We start from the raw sequence: 18,047 nt of genomic DNA, 5'->3' as shown, positions 1-18,047 counted from the left end.
ATGACGCCCCTTTAAGAAAGTCGTTTCTTACCGTCGAGCACTTTCAGTTGAATTAAAAGTCGGTCAATTTAGCTCTTATGCTTTGATCATCGTATAACGATTAGATCACTGTCTGACTGACGTAAAGAACATTTAAAATTATAATGTTTAAATTCAACGTTATTTCACGCGGTTAATGGTAACCGAATGGATACGGTCTTCGCTAATCGAGCCAGAGATGTCTCATGTTACCGAGTTTGAATGGTTCGAGTGGTGTTAATCGTGATACCCTGCACTGAAGATTCCCGAAAGGATGAAACACTAGTCTCTGTAGGTATTGAATTATTATAGCAAAAAAATTATATATATATATATATATATATATATATATATATATATATATATATATATATATATTAGTATTGTAATTCGCTTCGACCGTTATCATCCGAACCATTCCTTAGATTAAAATGGAATGTTAAAATATTCAATGCGCAAGAAAAAAAAAACAAAACTGATGTCGCTTATAAGTAAAACTCTACCCACATTCTTATTGGATGAAGAACGACGCATGCCACATTCCCGTTGGATAGAAGCGATCTCGCTAACCAACCAAACTATTAAAAAAATATAGCGGTTCTCCATTTCAAACGTAATTTTTCATAAAAAATAATTACCACAAACCCGTCGAATTTACATATAAAATACTTCGTTACATCATTTATGTATGTGCTACGTTTATTAATATTATCTTTATTTTAAGTTTTAAATTTTTATGTAAAATCAAACAAATAAATTACTTGATACATCCTCGAAATACAAGTGGACTATTCTCGCGGATTAAGAATGATCTAATTTGTTTATCTATTTTATTTTATATATTAAGACAAACGCAAAGAAAAATAAATTATATTTTAAACTTGTTTTAATAGGGGCGCTTTTAGATAATTCGTCACTGGCCTCAGGGAGATAACTCCATTTTATAAAGAGATCCATCCATTTATATACGAGAATTTGAGACATTAGAACCAGTACAAAACAATGAACATTTACGCAAAACATGTAAGATTACAAAACCACAATAACCAAGAAAGTAGATTATATTTGGCTTGTCGATGAATGCCCTAAAATTTAATTGCGATTAATTATAAAAATACCCCGGAAAAGTGACTTCTGAGTAATTGTAAGAAAAAATGATTTGTTTAAAACTACTTTATTTTATGTGGCAACTTTTTAACTTAAAAAAAATGCCCTGGAAAATCATTTCCTATAAAGTGAAAGAAAAATGTTTTGTTTTTCAATTGAATGTTACAGAGTTACCCTTCCAGATAATCCCTGGAAAGTCACTTCTGATTAATTGTAAGAAATAATAAAATGTGTTTCAACTACTCCATTTAATGTTAAAAGTTTTAACATTACAAAGTGCCCTCAAAAAGTCACCTCTGATTAATTAGAAAAATGTCTTGAAAAAAGTCACTTTTGATTTTTCGTACGACAAAAATGTTTCGTTTTTTTTTAACTACTATATTTAACGTTACAAAATTTTAACATTACGAAACTTCCTTGGATGCGTCATGTCTTATTAATTAAAAAATTTCCCTATAATATTCATTTTTAGATAATTTTAAGAAAAAATGTTTCGTTTTGCAACTACTTTATTTAATGTTACAAAGTTTTAATGTTAGAAACTGATCTGAAAAAGTCATTTTTTATTAATTAAAAAGCCCTGAAAAAGTCACTTAGGATTAATTGTAGGATAAAACTGTTTTGTTTTTCGACCACTTCATTTAATATATCGAAATTGTAATATGATGAAAATGCTCTTCTTTAATCACAAAAATGTCCAGGAAAAGTCACTTTGTTTAATTGTAAGGAAAATGGTTTGTTATTGAACTACTTTATTACACGTCACAGAGACAGAGGAAGCAGCAGACGTTACAGTGATTGAATAGAAGGGATCGGGAAACATTATTCTTAATAATTCATTCGTGGATTTTTCAACTACATTATTTAATATTAGAAGCTTTAAAAACTTCAAAAATGCTCTGGAAAAGTCACGTCTGATTAATTATAAGAAAAAAAAAAGATTTATTTATAATTGCTTTCTTTAATGTAATAAAGGGAGATGGAGCAACAGATGTAAAATTACAGCGATTAAAAGAAGGGGCACAGAAACATTATTCCCAATAAGTCGCCCCTGGATTTTGCCAGAAACAAGAATAATTTCGGATGGCTGGGCAGCTTATGATGGATTGGAAACCTTTGAGAATGGTATTTATTAGCATGCCGCAGTTGTCCACGAGGAAAACTTTGCCACTTTTGTTAATGGCCCGGTTCATACTCAAACTGTTGAAGGTTAGTTTTGTTTTAAAATGTTTACAATTAGGTAACAACAAACTGCGTTTCATTATTAAAGATACAAGCACATTTAAAAGTAATTAAAACTGAGATTTCATGTAAGGTTGTAATTGCACGCAAAAAAATTAAACTGGAGAACGTTGTTAGATAAAACAGAATAGCTTTACCATTTGCACTTGATGGAGTTCTTGTGGCGGAGAAAAGCAACTGGAAATATATTCTCAAGAATATTGAATCATATCAGAGAGCAATATCGTTTTATTATAAAATAGTAAACGTCGTTACAATATCCTCACATTTTGCATTTTTAGTAATACTGCAAAAATTGTAAAATAAAGAAAGTAGTTGTTTTTGTTTAATAAAGATGACAATTCGTTTGCAATTCGCATTGCATTTTCTTTTTTTAATGTGTTTGTATTGTGAAAACTTTGTTACATTAAATAAAGTAGTCGAAAACAATTCTTTACGTTACAAATTATCGAAAGTGACCTTTCTAGTGCATTTTTATAAATAATCAGATTTGACTTTTCCAGAGAATTTTTGTAATATTAAACTATTACACTAAATAAATGAATAACAACACATTTTTATTACTATTAATTAGAAGTTACTTTTCCAGGGCATTTTTTAAATGTTAAAACTTTGTTACATTAAATAAAGTAGTTGAAAAACATTTTATTCTTACAATTAGTCAGAGGCGACTTTTCCAGGGCATTTTTGTAATTAATCAGAAGTGACTTTTCCAGTTATTGCCACCCAGTGTCTGGTCAGTACAGATCAGAATACTATACTAGTACTAGTTATTGCCAGGCAGTGTCTGATCGGTGCAGATCGCAATACTAGTAAGTTACTTATCACCAGCCTGTGTTTGGTCGATGCAGATCACAATAATGAGTTATCACCAGCCAGTGTTTGGTCAGTTCAGATCACAATACTTATACGCTAAGATTAGTGCGTGCATATCACAATACTAATGTGTTATTTATCGCCAGCCAGTGATTGGTTGATGCAGATCACATTACTAATAAGTTAGTCATCGTTAGACAATATCTGTCGGGTACAGATCACAATACAAACAATGTATTTATTAACAGCGAGTGCCTGATTGATGCAGATCACAATATTAAAAGGTTAGTTATCTCAAGCTTATGTCTGGTCGGTGCAGATCACAATACTAATAAGTTACTTATGCCCAGCCAGTGTTTGTCGGATGCAAATCATAATACTAAGTTATTTATTGCCAGCCAGTGTATGGTGAGTGAAGGTCACAATCCTAATAAGTTAATTATCGTCAGTGTCTGGTCGGTGCAGGTCACAATATTAATAAATTAGTTATCGCCAGCCAGTGTATGATGGGTGCAGATCATAATAGTAAGGAGTTACTTATCGCCATTCAGTGTTTCAAAATTTTCATTCTGTTGAAATCTATATCTATATATTGTTTCTTCGTTATTCAATATAAATGTTTTCCGTTGTGATTAATATGAACATAAATATTTCACCAGTTTAAATTTTTAGAAATGTTCAAAGAGTTGAATTTTAATATTATATATTTTAATGTATTATAAGCTTTTTTAATTGTATCTCTTATTAAAATTAAAAGAAAATATTAATTCTTGATATTTCAAAAAATTAATTCATGAGTTTTGATTGCAATTGTAAGATTAGGCAAATCTTTAAGCGAAAGAAATCCTGTTTTTTTTTAGTACTGAGTTGGTTGTTGAAGGATTTCTTTTTTTTATCTTTTTTCTTTTTTTAGGAGAATGTAAAAATTCTCTCCGTCTAAACAGGAAGTAAAATTGTTGAAGTGAACTCGTCTAAGTTACCTGACGAAGTTTATAATGCGCTTGTAAAAAAAACATAATTTCCTGATTTTCAAAGATTCATTGGATATATTCAGATTTGCATTTGAATAAAAACTTTTCTTCGTTTTGACCTTTCTATTCATGTTATTTCATAGGAGTTTTATGAAAATCTTACATTCAGTGAATACAATACCTTTCTTTTAGTTTTTAATAATTTGAGAAGGTTTCTTCAATCTTTTGAAATGTTAATTGGATTGATTATAGCTCATAATAAAATGAAATTATATTTCATGTAAACATTTTTATTAATTAAATGTTTAGGAAATATTTTATTTCTATTTGAAAAATCTACATTGAATTCTGTTTCACTAAAATATTTATAAATAACTGATAGTTTGTAAAACAAATTATCATATTTGTAGACTTTTAGCTTCTAGTCACGGTTATATGTTTTTAGATATCATGATCAAAGTCCTATTTACTTTACAGTATTCGTTGTATATCTCTCAATCTCGCCATTTTATTTATCATGTTTCTTATTTCTGTTTGATGCTCGTAATTGCGACATCGTCTTCTTGAAGATTATATGTATATAAATGTACAGCCAATTGTTTTTTTTATGGTTACGTATACTTGTCACTTATTTCCGAAGCGGCGCGTATACACAACCAAACACATCACGCAATATAGTGACCGTTTGTTTGGTGAAAAAACAAAACATGCGGTCGCTATAAAAACTTAGGAACTATATGTTCTTATAAAAGTAAACTAGATTATTATTTCTATTCATTGTACGATGATTTGATACTTAATTCGAGCAAAGTAATATAGAATATGTTTGTTCATCATTGAACTATCTTCTTTGGCAGTAACTCCTCTTGCTGATATATACATATAACCGTGACTAGAAGCTAAAAGTCTACAAATATGATAGTGTTGAATAAAATCAGGTATCATGATGTTATCCTCTCAGGAATAACCTCTGCTGCCGGGGGGGGGGTTAAGTTTGTTAATTTATTTGTAATTATATGCGGTATATTCACGTTAAAACTTTTGTCCCTGTTGGATCACCGAAGTAAAACACATTTGAACCTGCTCAGTACTAAAATGGGTGACCATTTGGGAATTCCATGTACTGCATGTGCTCGTTGCTTATCTTGGCATTGCTTCCAGTCATCCTAGAGTTCTCCTTCCCACTGGACTCAAGCAGTGTCGATTCAGAAGCGGTGTGGTTGGCGATTGTGCAATCCTTGCTTCACAATTACACGCGCAACTAAGCTTACAGTGAGTACCCATTATATTTCTAGATGAACGGAGGCGTGTTTTTTAAATCGTCGCAGGCATTACTTCCACCTTCGGATAGGCAGTATAGTAGATCGTTGTTCTTCATTTGACCATGCTCATAAACTAGGAAAAAATTTGCGACCAAAGAGAAAAAGGATTTGCTACTTACATTGATAAATTAAATGTTAGTTTTTTTTTGTCAACAAAATGAGTATATAATCGTGTGTCTTGCATTAATATCATTTATAAGTTTATAAAATAAAAGAAAAAGAAAACGTCTATTAAAATGAAATGTTTCAATTATTGTAAAGGAATTCAACACGTGATATCGATAAAAGAGCATTGTTATTGAACGATGTGTGAATTAAGTCAATGTTAAATGTCAAAGAATAAACGAAACATTAAATAAGCTTGTTTATTTTTACTATTATTTAATATTGTAATATTTGAAATATTATCAAGCTTTTGGAAATTTGGTACTATGAAATATCAACTATTAATAAACACATACACATACTGGTTTATTCGAAAATAAGTTTTATATAGTATCCTGGCATGTGTTAGTGGCTATTTTAAAGAAGAATAATGAACGGCTGTCACAAAGGCGCTGCTGTAGTAATAAATATTTTTTTTTTACTAAGCCTAATATTTCAATAACAATTTTCTCACTTTTGAATATATTTGTCTCTTTTTCTTTCCAAAGAAAGCAATATTTTATTAACAACCTAACGCATGCTATCAATAACAAATCGCTAGAACTTTTAAAAAGTTGTTCTGTCTTTCAAGTTCAAATAATAATTAAGAAAACACGGCAGACTATTTATAATAATGTGTTATAAACGTACAATAATATTGTGTTACAGAAAGTCTGCATCCGATACTCCAGCCGTGACAGTCATCAATGGCTAGTCATATCTGCCACGACAGATAACCATAACTCTATTCATAATCTCTGGAAGAGTCCATTAAAATCCAAAACAGGGAAGATAAGCATAAAATCATAATTGCCCCCTTTTTAGTCTTGCTATGTAAGAAGGAAATTCAATTTGGGATTTATTTCAATGAACTGCCTAATTTAAAGTTTCGTTCTAACAGGGGCGCTCTGCGTTGTTTGGTCGTAAAATATGATAATATGATATTTTAATTAACACAGATTACGCATTTATGATTATAGAGCACATTATTTCACATTATATTTTACCCAATATGTAGTCATTATTTCAAAAGTAAACAAGATATGATTTGAATGGCATCAGCTAGAAACGAAATCGAAACCAATGCATAACAAAACATAGTTTCCTGATTGAAACTAAGTCTACAAATTAAGCAAATACTTAAGTTTATTTGTATTAAGCTGGTTTCCATGACAACAATGCTTTTAATAGACAAGATGCAAGCAAGGGCGGTTGTACGGTCCACAGAGTTGTATAATTATATATGTATATATATATATATATATATATATATATATATATATATATATATGTTATTTGTTTTTGTTTTTTGCGATACGTTTTGAATGAATTCAATTATTTACGAAAGTGCATTAATATACTCGCGCATATACACATGTATATTCAAAATTTTGTAGATATTAGGAGTAATTAATTAAAGTGTTTTATCAAAAGAGGCAAGTTACCAACACTTTTTGAAAATATGTTTATTAATGTTTAAAGAGGATAGTTTAAATGCGAACTGTAATGTAGTTTTTAATAAGAATATAAAAAATTGTAAGTTCTACACGAAAAATACTTAGGGCTATATTGATAATCGTCAGGTGGTGGATATATGTCGTTTTTATGACCACTCCTTCGTCTGGATATCTCATCGTATGTTGCTGTTCACTTGGGCGACATATCCTTGTTGGAGGCATTAATTATGGTATTTTTCAGTACGGATATTGTGATTTCGTCGATTACAATATTTTCATGATTATATTATTGGAACCTTTTTGAGATGAGTATTTTTATTTATTTATTTATTTGCCTACTGTTATTTTCATCTTCATAATTACTGTTGTTGCACGATGTTTCAGCCAAGTAGTCCTGTAGCCTTCGTCTGGTAGTTAACTCCGACGGAATACACACACACACACACGCGCGCACGCACACACACACACGCACACACACACACACACACACACACATATATATATATATATATATATATATAAAGAATGAAGGACAAAATTCTATATTCCAAAGTTCATGCTGTTGACCATCTTACAATTCATTCCTTTAATTCAATAATAATGCTGAGCCTCTTAACTGTATCCCTAGTAATTACTGCCTTCTATAGTTGTTTTCGTCTAACTACGTTTTAGCCATCTTTGGCTAGGATTAAAGCCACTATATCCAAACAATACTCACTTGAAACCGTAGAGATTCAACGCATATATCCATTGGCGATCAAGGTTTGATATATTTGTCTTATAAATCCAGGTTTTTTTCATCTTTATCTAGTCCTCCATCATCGGGTCCGTACCGAATTTTATATGATTTTATTATTGGAATTCTTTTGCGATGAGTAATTTTTATTCATTTATTTATTTATTTATTTATCTATCTATTTAGGGGCTGTTATCCTCATCTTTGTGGTTGTTAACCGCCCGACGAAATCCAGAGGAATAATTGGCCGAAACATCGTGAAACAACAACTATGAAGATGAGGATAACATCCCGGAAGAAGGAAATATATTTTTATAATTATTCAAACTAAAATTTCACGTCATAGAAAAAAAATAAATAAAAGAGAAAAAAACTGATGTCGGAAAGAAAGAGACGGTGAGGAAGAGGGTGAATGTGACCTCTGCAGTTGTCCCACTCGACTCACTTTTCGATTTACGGTTAAATACCATTTTCTCTTGAGTTCTTTCAGGTTTCATCTGTCGACACCCCTGCTGGCAACGATACAGCAGAGAAAAGCTCGCAACGTATATTCTGTGCTTTTATATATATATATATGTATATATATATATATATATATATATATATATATATATATATATATATATTAAATCCCCGAAACAGTGTTTCATGGTAAACAACTGATGATCCCTTGAAAAATAAAAAAATTGGTATTATAGAAAATTCGAGAGAGTTGATGCAGTGATTGCAGGTGATTAAATGACTTACTGACTAAGTGTTTTTTTTAACGAATGATAAAAAGTAATTCATTGTGTAGTTTCAAATGTTAAAAAACTTCAAAGACTATATATATATATATATATATATATATATATATATATATATATATATATATAAATATATATATATATAAATATAACACGGAAATTACATAATTGTCGATGCAATAATTTATTTCAACCTTATGGTATTTTCAAGCAACTAAACTAGACAATTACATTTTTGATACTCAAAAATGTAATTGTCTAGTTGAGATGCTTGAAAATACCATATGGTTGAAATAAATTATTGCATCGACAATTATGTAATTTCCGTGTTATATTTTTATGTTATTGCTCTGTTTACCACATTGAGCTCTCATACCCGGATTTCCTCCTGGAATTATTCCATTATAACACTATATATATATATATATATATATATATAGATATATATATATATATATATATATGTATAACTACTTCATTTACTCACATAAAATTAATATACGAAAGTATAGATTTATGCGTAAACTTTAAGTATTTACTTCAAAAGTGCTCAATACGTAGGTAGAGCTAGTTAGTAATTTATAAAATATATATGGCGATTAAGCTACACGGAATATTCGACGTTTCATCCTCTCTAGGATTCCTCAGGCATCTTGATCAGATAGTCTGTGACAAGGAGGGAGTTGTGGAATACTGTATTGTCCTGGTGGAAATGTCACTGACCAGATTTGAAGAGTGCTGATTACTTCCAATTAAATCTTCTCCCGAACTCTCTTAAAACCTTAACATAGTATTTCTTTGTAGAATATCTGTCCTGTGGCAACCCAGTGCGTGTAGATCATGCCCGTGCGGTCAAAAAAAGAATCATAAGTTTCTCAGTAGATTTTCTCTCTCTAGTCTTCTTGAGTCTGGGAAAGCTGGCATGCTTCCACTGGGAACGCTGTCTCTTGGTCTCTATGTTATAGCAGTAGACAAGCTTCATCGCATGTCACTAAAGCATCAAGAACTGCACTAGCTGAATTGATCAGCTCGACCATGTCCCTGCTGTCGTGACAATGTCTTTTTTCTGATCTTCTCTGACCACTCTATGGACAAACTTCGCACAAATTTCCCGCATTTTCACTTCCTCGCGAATAATGGTCTGTACAGATCTACCACTTCATTAGAAGAAATAGCAACAATCAATCCATCAAAAGGAGATTTGCGCGAAGTTTGTTCATAGGGGGGTCAGTAAAGATTCAAAATGGCGTAATAGAAATATATTAGAAGGTCTTTACAGGTTCTCTACTAATTTTCGGATGTTTTAATCATGTCAAAACGCACTTTATTTCCTTTTGATGAATTGATTGTTGCTATTTCTTCTGATGAGTTAAAGACCAAATAGATTCACTGATTGATATAATAATTGAGTAACTGATTTTGTGCTACGAAACAGATGCTGTCAAGAATTGTAAATGTCAACTGAATAAAAGGTATAGACTGTAAGATGGTCAACATAATGTATTTGGAATATAGACTATTGTCATTCAATCATGGTATATATATATATATATATATATATATATATATATATATATATATATATATATAAGTTAGACACTTTCCAATCCAACTCAAGATTTACTTGAAGAAACAAAAACGATAGTTTTCTTCTAACTTTGCAATAACGAAATATTAGGTTAAAAAAGTTCTGGCGGAAATTTTTATTTTGATTATTAATGATGTATTTTTAAGTTTTCGTTATAATACCTTCATTTTATCATTATAAGGAGCGATCTTCGCTCTATCTAATCGTTTAAATTACAATCTTTGTGTAACAATCATGTCTTCTTTTAAGAATTTTGAATACAAGATGAAAAAAAGCAAATTCGCACAATTTTCTTATTTCAATTCAAGCTAGGCCGAAAAGCTGCTGAAACATCTCGCGATATCAACGATGCGTGTGGTCCAGGATATACTACTGCCAGTAAGTGGATGAAATTCGTCTAAAACCTAAAAAAATCCACCCAGCATTACTCAACATAAGAGGTCAAATACTCCTTCACGACAATGCCTGAGCCCTAAATCGCCCCTGCAGAAGTTGAACGAATTCGGCTACGAAACTTTTCCTCATCCACCATACTCTCGACACCTTCCACATACCGACTACCACTTTTTTTAAACGTCTGGACTACTTTCTGCATGGGAAATTGAAACAAAAATGTAGTAGGCAAAACAAAAAAAAATACAACTAAAAACAGACAGAACAAAAACTCGCTTCTCGCAGACACGTGGATCGTAACAAGCACAATCTACTCGCCAGAATCACCTAACACAATGTGAAGAACGCCCCCTCTCCTTTCCAGTGTCCTGCCTTTATAGCGGCCGGGAACGACATATTTGCATAATCTCGCGAGAGCAGACGTGATTCAACGATAATCACATTGGGTAAACGCTAATAAAAGCCCATGGACGCCATCTTGGAAATCTCTCTTTCGCTCAACCCAAAACAGACGTATCCGAGGTAAGCTCTATTTCTCATTTTGGTTACTGCTAATTCTGCTACAGAAATACATAAAAACATAAGGAATATCAAGAACCCATTCAGCGACTTCATCGCCACCAGAATGCAAGATTGTTACGTAACTGGCATAAATATACTTGTTTTTCGTTGGCAAAAGTGTGTTTATTCGGATGGTGGATATTTCGATCAATAAATTTTTGTTTCAGCCGAGATATGTTCATCTGAATTTAAAAGTTAAAAACGGCAAGAACTTTCTTGTAAACCTGATAGTCTGAATGTACTAAATAAACATTCGTTTTTCGTCTGGATATCTCGTCGTGTGTCGCCTTTCACCTGGCCGACTTCTCGCTGTTGGTGTCATTTATTTTGATAGTTTTCGGTGCACATTAAGATGTAGTATGTTGAAATCAAAGAAGAAAACAGTATGAGATTTTAAAACATCTTTATTATTATACAAATTCAATTTTTCACATCACGGGGCAGTTAAAAAATGAAGACTGAATGTAAGAGAGAGAGAGAGAGAGAGAGAGAGAGAGAGAGAGAGAAGTAGAAAAGACAGGGAGAATTCTTTTATGCGACTTAATCTTTTTTCTGTTTGTTTATTGTGGGTGTCATCTGCCAACCCCAGAGTCAAATAGTTGAGTATGTCTAAACCAACGGTAACATTTGTGCTCGCAGGACACGTCATTAAGATTTCTGCCAAGTTTTATTTTTAAACTTTGATTATAAAATAATTAAATTCTCCCTATTTTTCCACCCTCTGCCTTCCACTCATAACTTCATAATATTAACGTTTGAAAAGGAATAAACATTTTAAAATGACGTTCAAAACAAGTGTTATACAATTTTAAATTATTATAAAAGCACCGGAAAAACATCAAGTAGAGGCTTCGATTTTGACAAAAGCATTCGCAAATTACAGCATGTACGATTAAACATATTTCTGAATTTTAAAACGTTACTTCCAGTTTTGTCTATTAGTTACAAAATGCATATTTAATTTATAGGATTAGGTAAAATGGGCAACGGAAGGATTTGCGAGATTAGGTCAGACGGAATGATATATTTTTCAGAGGAAGTAACAAAATTGACCACAGTAAGTTGAAGGACAAACAAATGTTGTTGTTGTTGTTGTTTTTGGATGAAGGAGATGTATGAGTGTTTTCGATGTTTTATCTGTAAAAATCAAATGCTTCCATTTCGAAAAACAAACAAATATCTCTGATTAATACTATTTTAACACAACATAATTACGTCATTAATGCAAGATTTAACCTAGGTTGAATATAAAAACGTCCATTTTCACATTTTTCTACACACCAAAAATATATTTGTAAAAAAAATAAAGGATTGGGTAGAATAGCCAATAATTAAATTGTCGGGTAAATAACAATATTGATCACGGAGTATTTAGAATGAGTAACATCTAAGGAAAGACAGGAATAACAATAGGTGTGAATATTATTTATCTATAAAAATGGGGGAAGACGACACGCCATATTGTCAGAAGACATATCAAAATGGTGGCTTCATCATGATTAACAAACAAACTCATACAAGCGTTAACTTTCTTAAAGACCTGTTTGTATATGGCCATAACTTGAATACGTCTGATAACAAAGTCATTTATAATGTCTAGTGAAAATGGCTTTAATTCGAACAAATATGGAAGACAGAAAATATAGAGAGTATTTTATTTGTGTAAAGCCATTACCTGTGCTTGTTTCTCCTTTACCGAAAACTTCGTATTTAACAGTTGTAGCCAATTACCATTACCAACCGTTATAATACAAAATACATATATGAATAGATAATATTTACATTTGAACAGCTCTTTAATAAAAAAAATATATCATATTATAATGAGTCTCTAGTTAGATAAGGTTACAAAGATTAAATTAGGTTTAATAAATCAAAAAATAATTAGATGAAGCCAACATTACCTGAAGTTAACTAATACGGCTGGATATCATGCAATAGGGCTATATAGAAAATAAGAGAAGAAAAATAACACAAGGTAAAGTAGCAATACAACTAAAAACGAATTACTTAATAAGCGGATCAAATGTGGTAATTACATGCCAGCTCATACAACAAATGAAAAACAAAACAAAAAAGAGATACCATATGGTTTAATCCACTTTATAGTAAGAATATTGTCTCGAATAATCCCAAACCCCTTCTTAGAATTTTTATAAAAACTTTCCTTCAGATTGTAGATTGGGTAAACCATTTAATAAAAATACTATGAAACAACCATTCTCAAATGAGATACAAAAGGTAGCAATTATCTGGCGGAATCTATAATGTATATAATAACACAAAAATACAAAAGCTAACCGCTCACAAGCTTAACACGAATGTAATATTAACAATAGTATAACTGGAAATAATTATAATTGCAGAAATAAAATTAACTGTCTATTAAATGAAAACTGCTTAACTGCAAATGTGGTATATAATATGAAGAAATTACTACAAATAATACAAAGGCTTACATCGGATCTGTAAATACCACGTTTAAATACAGATACAGAAACCATGTATGCTCTTTCAAAACAAAACCAGATAAAAAAATCCGATACATTTTGAACCTCTTTAGCTATATATATATTAGAGAATTAATTTAGAATAAAACTCAACGTGACTTGAAATCGTCTATTCCAGATAAAGCGCAGAAATAATAAGAGAAAACATAATCTTTGCACTTTGGAATCCTTCAATATAGTGACATATATTTAGGAATTGCTCAATAAAAAACAAGAAATAATTTAAACTGTATCCATGGAATGAAGTTATCTTACTTTTTATGCGTGAAAATTCTACAGTAATGCTTTGGCTAAAACGTATATAGGAAAGTAGAAGTGATACATGTTGTATTAATGATTTAATTATTTCATCCTCTTTATTGGGGGGAACCTTTGGAACTGTATGTTTTTTTCCGAGGAAAATATTAACTTCTTCGATGAACTGTTTGGTGTTCGTATGCCATTCAAAGAAACACGTGTAAGACAAAAATATTATGAAAGAAAAAACATATAAACATATACATATATTATGGTTTGGAATGTAAACTATATATATATATATATATATATATATATATATATATACATATATATAATGTAATATATGTATATATATGGAATGTAAACTATATATTTATATATATAGAATGTAATATATATATATATTGAATGTAAACTATATATATATATATATATATATATATATATATAGTTTACATTCCAACATTATATATATATATATATATATATATATATATATATATACATATATATATATATAATTATTTCCGCCAAAGAAGTAAAGTTTTCGGTCAAGTTTTTCACTAATTTTGCCAATAAATGCCGAAATGTTTTGGAATTTGATCAGAAAACGTTTCATCAATTCTGAAATTTGAATTAGTTTTTAGCTTCTGAGTTTTCCAATTGTTTTATAGGCCTGATCCTCTTTATAAACAATAATCATCACATAAAAATCCAATCTAATAACTTTTTAACTATAACATTTTACATAGAATAACTTCAGCTATACTTTATACAATAGGGAGAAGGAAAGCCTGGATAAGACTTTGATCCATTGTTTCGATGTCAAATGCTGATATGAAATCCCTAAATTGATTATGCTCTTTTTATATAAACAATTATATACCTATACACACAAATGTATACTAATTATACAAATATATATAGACTTTTGCTTTTTTCGAGATGGTGAACTTTAAATTGACAACTCTAATTTTTTATTGCCTATTTTGCAACTACCGATTATTTTGAAGTTAGCTTGGTTTGGCAATTCATCATGAAAAGCAACGTTGGCAAATTGCGAATGATGCAATTAATTTACCAAAACATTTGATGAACAAATAATTTCATGCACTGTACCTGACAATTAGCGATATTGTTCGTGCGATTTAATCTGATCAGGTTATTATGTTTTCCATTTAACGATACCCGAAAGCCACAGGAGAATAAGGGTTAATGGATGTACGGTAGTCATCGGTTAGTAGTGGGAATTTGGTATAACTTGATTATTTAAAAAGATAGCTCCGCAAGAACTTGTTTGTATGGGACTTGAAAACGACAATATTGTAGTAAGCTAAAAAGTAGGACAGCGGAATAGAGTTCCACAGGCCGACAGTTCTACAAAAAGAAGCTGTGTTCATCGAATTTACGTTGAGATTTAGGCAGATATAGAGAGTGGGTGAGATTTTTGGTAGGTGTTGTAGGTAGATGAGTGTTTTGTGAAGGTTTGGCAAAGAGGGACCAAAAATTAGAGATCATACATGCACCTGTCACGAAAACAACGATACAGCAGAGAAAAGCTCGCAACGTATATTCTGTCCGTATGTCCGAAATTATATTTAAATTATCAGGGGAGCGCCCGGTCTTGTCAAGCATTAAAATATACTTAAATATATTTTAATTGAATCAAATTTGGTAATTATTATTACAGAGTAAATTTTCTATTACACATTATATTATGCCTAATGTATAGTATTCATTCCAAAAGTTACAAAAGATGACCTGGGTGCCTTTAGCTAAAATCGAAACCAAAACATTTAATGCTTCAGCATATATATATACAGATATCAAGAGATGAATAAGAAAGCTGTATTATTAAACTTGAAGAAATAAATTAAATTTGGGCATGCGCAGAAAGAAATAAAACTATGTCGGCAAGTTGAAATGAAAAATTTGCATTTCAGTTTGCTGACATATTTCTGTACGTCACGATGTATGATAACTATTTCTCGTAAATTGCGGGGTTGAGAAGTGATGCTTAAGCGTACTAGCCTCAAGAGGGGATTACTTTAACAGAGACTCTTAATGACGCCAGTTTAGATATTTTTAGGCACACCTATACTGTCTCTCACTACACGCATACACACGCACGCGCGCACACACACACGTGTGTGTGTGTGTGTGTTTGTGTACATTAGTTTGATGGCTTTAAATTCATACAAACGTGGGCTAATACACTTTATAGCTCAAAATATAATGACTAATTTACTAGATGTTCCAAATTTGTATCAAACACATTTAATTTATACAATGTTTTCTGCCAAAGTTCAATACTTTATAACTATTTGGTGACATGATGAAATGTGTAAGAAAAAAAATCGAACATTAAGAGCAAATACGAAAGTGCGTCGTTAAACTGTTTTCTTTATTGAATTGCTTTTGTATGTTTTTTCTTAATCAAATGACTAATGAACGAGATTGTAAAAGAAATTTGTTGAGTGTCTTCTAATATGAATCATGTATGCGATTAAAAATGCATGTTGATCTTCATTAAAAAGATGAATAGTAAAATAAACAGAACATTTTGATGTTGATGGTTCTGTGTTTTTGTACAAATTGCGAACAGTTATATAAATTTACTAAATTTAAATATAAATAAACTCTCTCTCACCATCCCTCTCTCTTTATATATATATATGTATATATATATATATATATATATATATATATATATATATATATATATATATATATATATATCATCCGAAATCGAGTTACTGTAATGAAATGAGGACACGTTATATTTTAATAGAGCAGTAAATAATAATAATAATAATAATAATAATAATAATAATAATGATGATAATAAAAATTATAATAAAATAATATAAACAATAATAATATAAGTAATAATAAATAATATTCGAATATAGCATTAATAATAATAATAATAATAATAATAATAATAATAGTAAATAATAATAATAATAATAATAATAATAATAATGATAATAAAAATTATAATAAAATAATATATACAATAATAATATAAGTAATAATAAATAATATTCGAATATAGCATTAATAATAATAATAATAATAATAATAGTAAATAATAATAATAATAATAATAATAATAATGATAATAAAAATTATAATAAAATAATATATACAATAATAATATAAGTAATAATAAATAATATTCGAATATAGCATTAATAATAATAATAATAATAATAATAATAATAATAATAATAATAATAATAATAATAATAATAATATACGAATCCAAGGGAACTAAAAGCGTGAGATATGTCGTATTTGGCTCGTCTTCTCCGCTGCGCACATAAACATATTCGACCTGTATCATGTGTTATGGTGGATAAGTAAATAGACAAATTATCACCACCAAGACTTCTACTGAGGGTGCGCGGGGAATAATGAAATACTGGAGGGGTTCATTGCCATTCACAAACCAGAGAAAGTTAACGGCCATTATAAGCGAGAAATAAATAAAAGACTGGCTGTTGCGACAACACGGAGGAGGTGTAATACGTATTGAAAGAGGCGGAGAGTTTTGGAAACCTCAAAGGTCTGCTTGTTACTCAGACTCCAATCTATTATCTCCAGTAAACAATCAATAAATTTTTGCTCCTGTGAAAATGCCTTGTGAGTAAATAATTACAATGTCCTACAACGATCTTTGAAACCTTTTTATGTTATTACACGTTTTATGTCAGACAATACTTTGCAAAGAAAGATGGCCGAAATAATCTAATAAATAAAATAAAGTCATTTTTCCCCTCTGAGTTTGACCTTAATTGGATTAAAAATCAAGATATTTCATACAAATGTAATATGCACGGACTGCAGCACAATATCTCTGGTGTGTTATAGGCCTATTACCTATCCACTTCCTGGATAATCTTAGATCACTATATTTTTTCTGCTGAGAGTTCACGCCCAAAATCTGTTACAATCAATGGAAGTGGTAAAATCTTTTCTCTCTATTACATTCATACTCCCCCGCGACCACTTAACACCGTTGCGGATACGTCCACAGGGGAATTTACGAGGAAAACCGGTTAGGGTTCTTAGTTGCTTAAAAAGAATGGACTGCTATTTTACCGTCATCTATTGTATGGGTTACTTATGCCACTTTTTATTTCTTCTTTTTTCCCTTTTTTACATTTCTTATTTTTTCTTCCTTTTTGGCG

Source organism: Euprymna scolopes, chromosome 13, assembly GCF_053919585.1.
Source record: "Euprymna scolopes isolate OS-2025 chromosome 13, ASM5391958v1, whole genome shotgun sequence".
In the NCBI taxonomy this organism is placed as follows: domain Eukaryota; kingdom Metazoa; phylum Mollusca; class Cephalopoda; order Sepiida; family Sepiolidae; genus Euprymna; species Euprymna scolopes.
Note: the sequence above shows the minus strand (reverse complement) of the source record.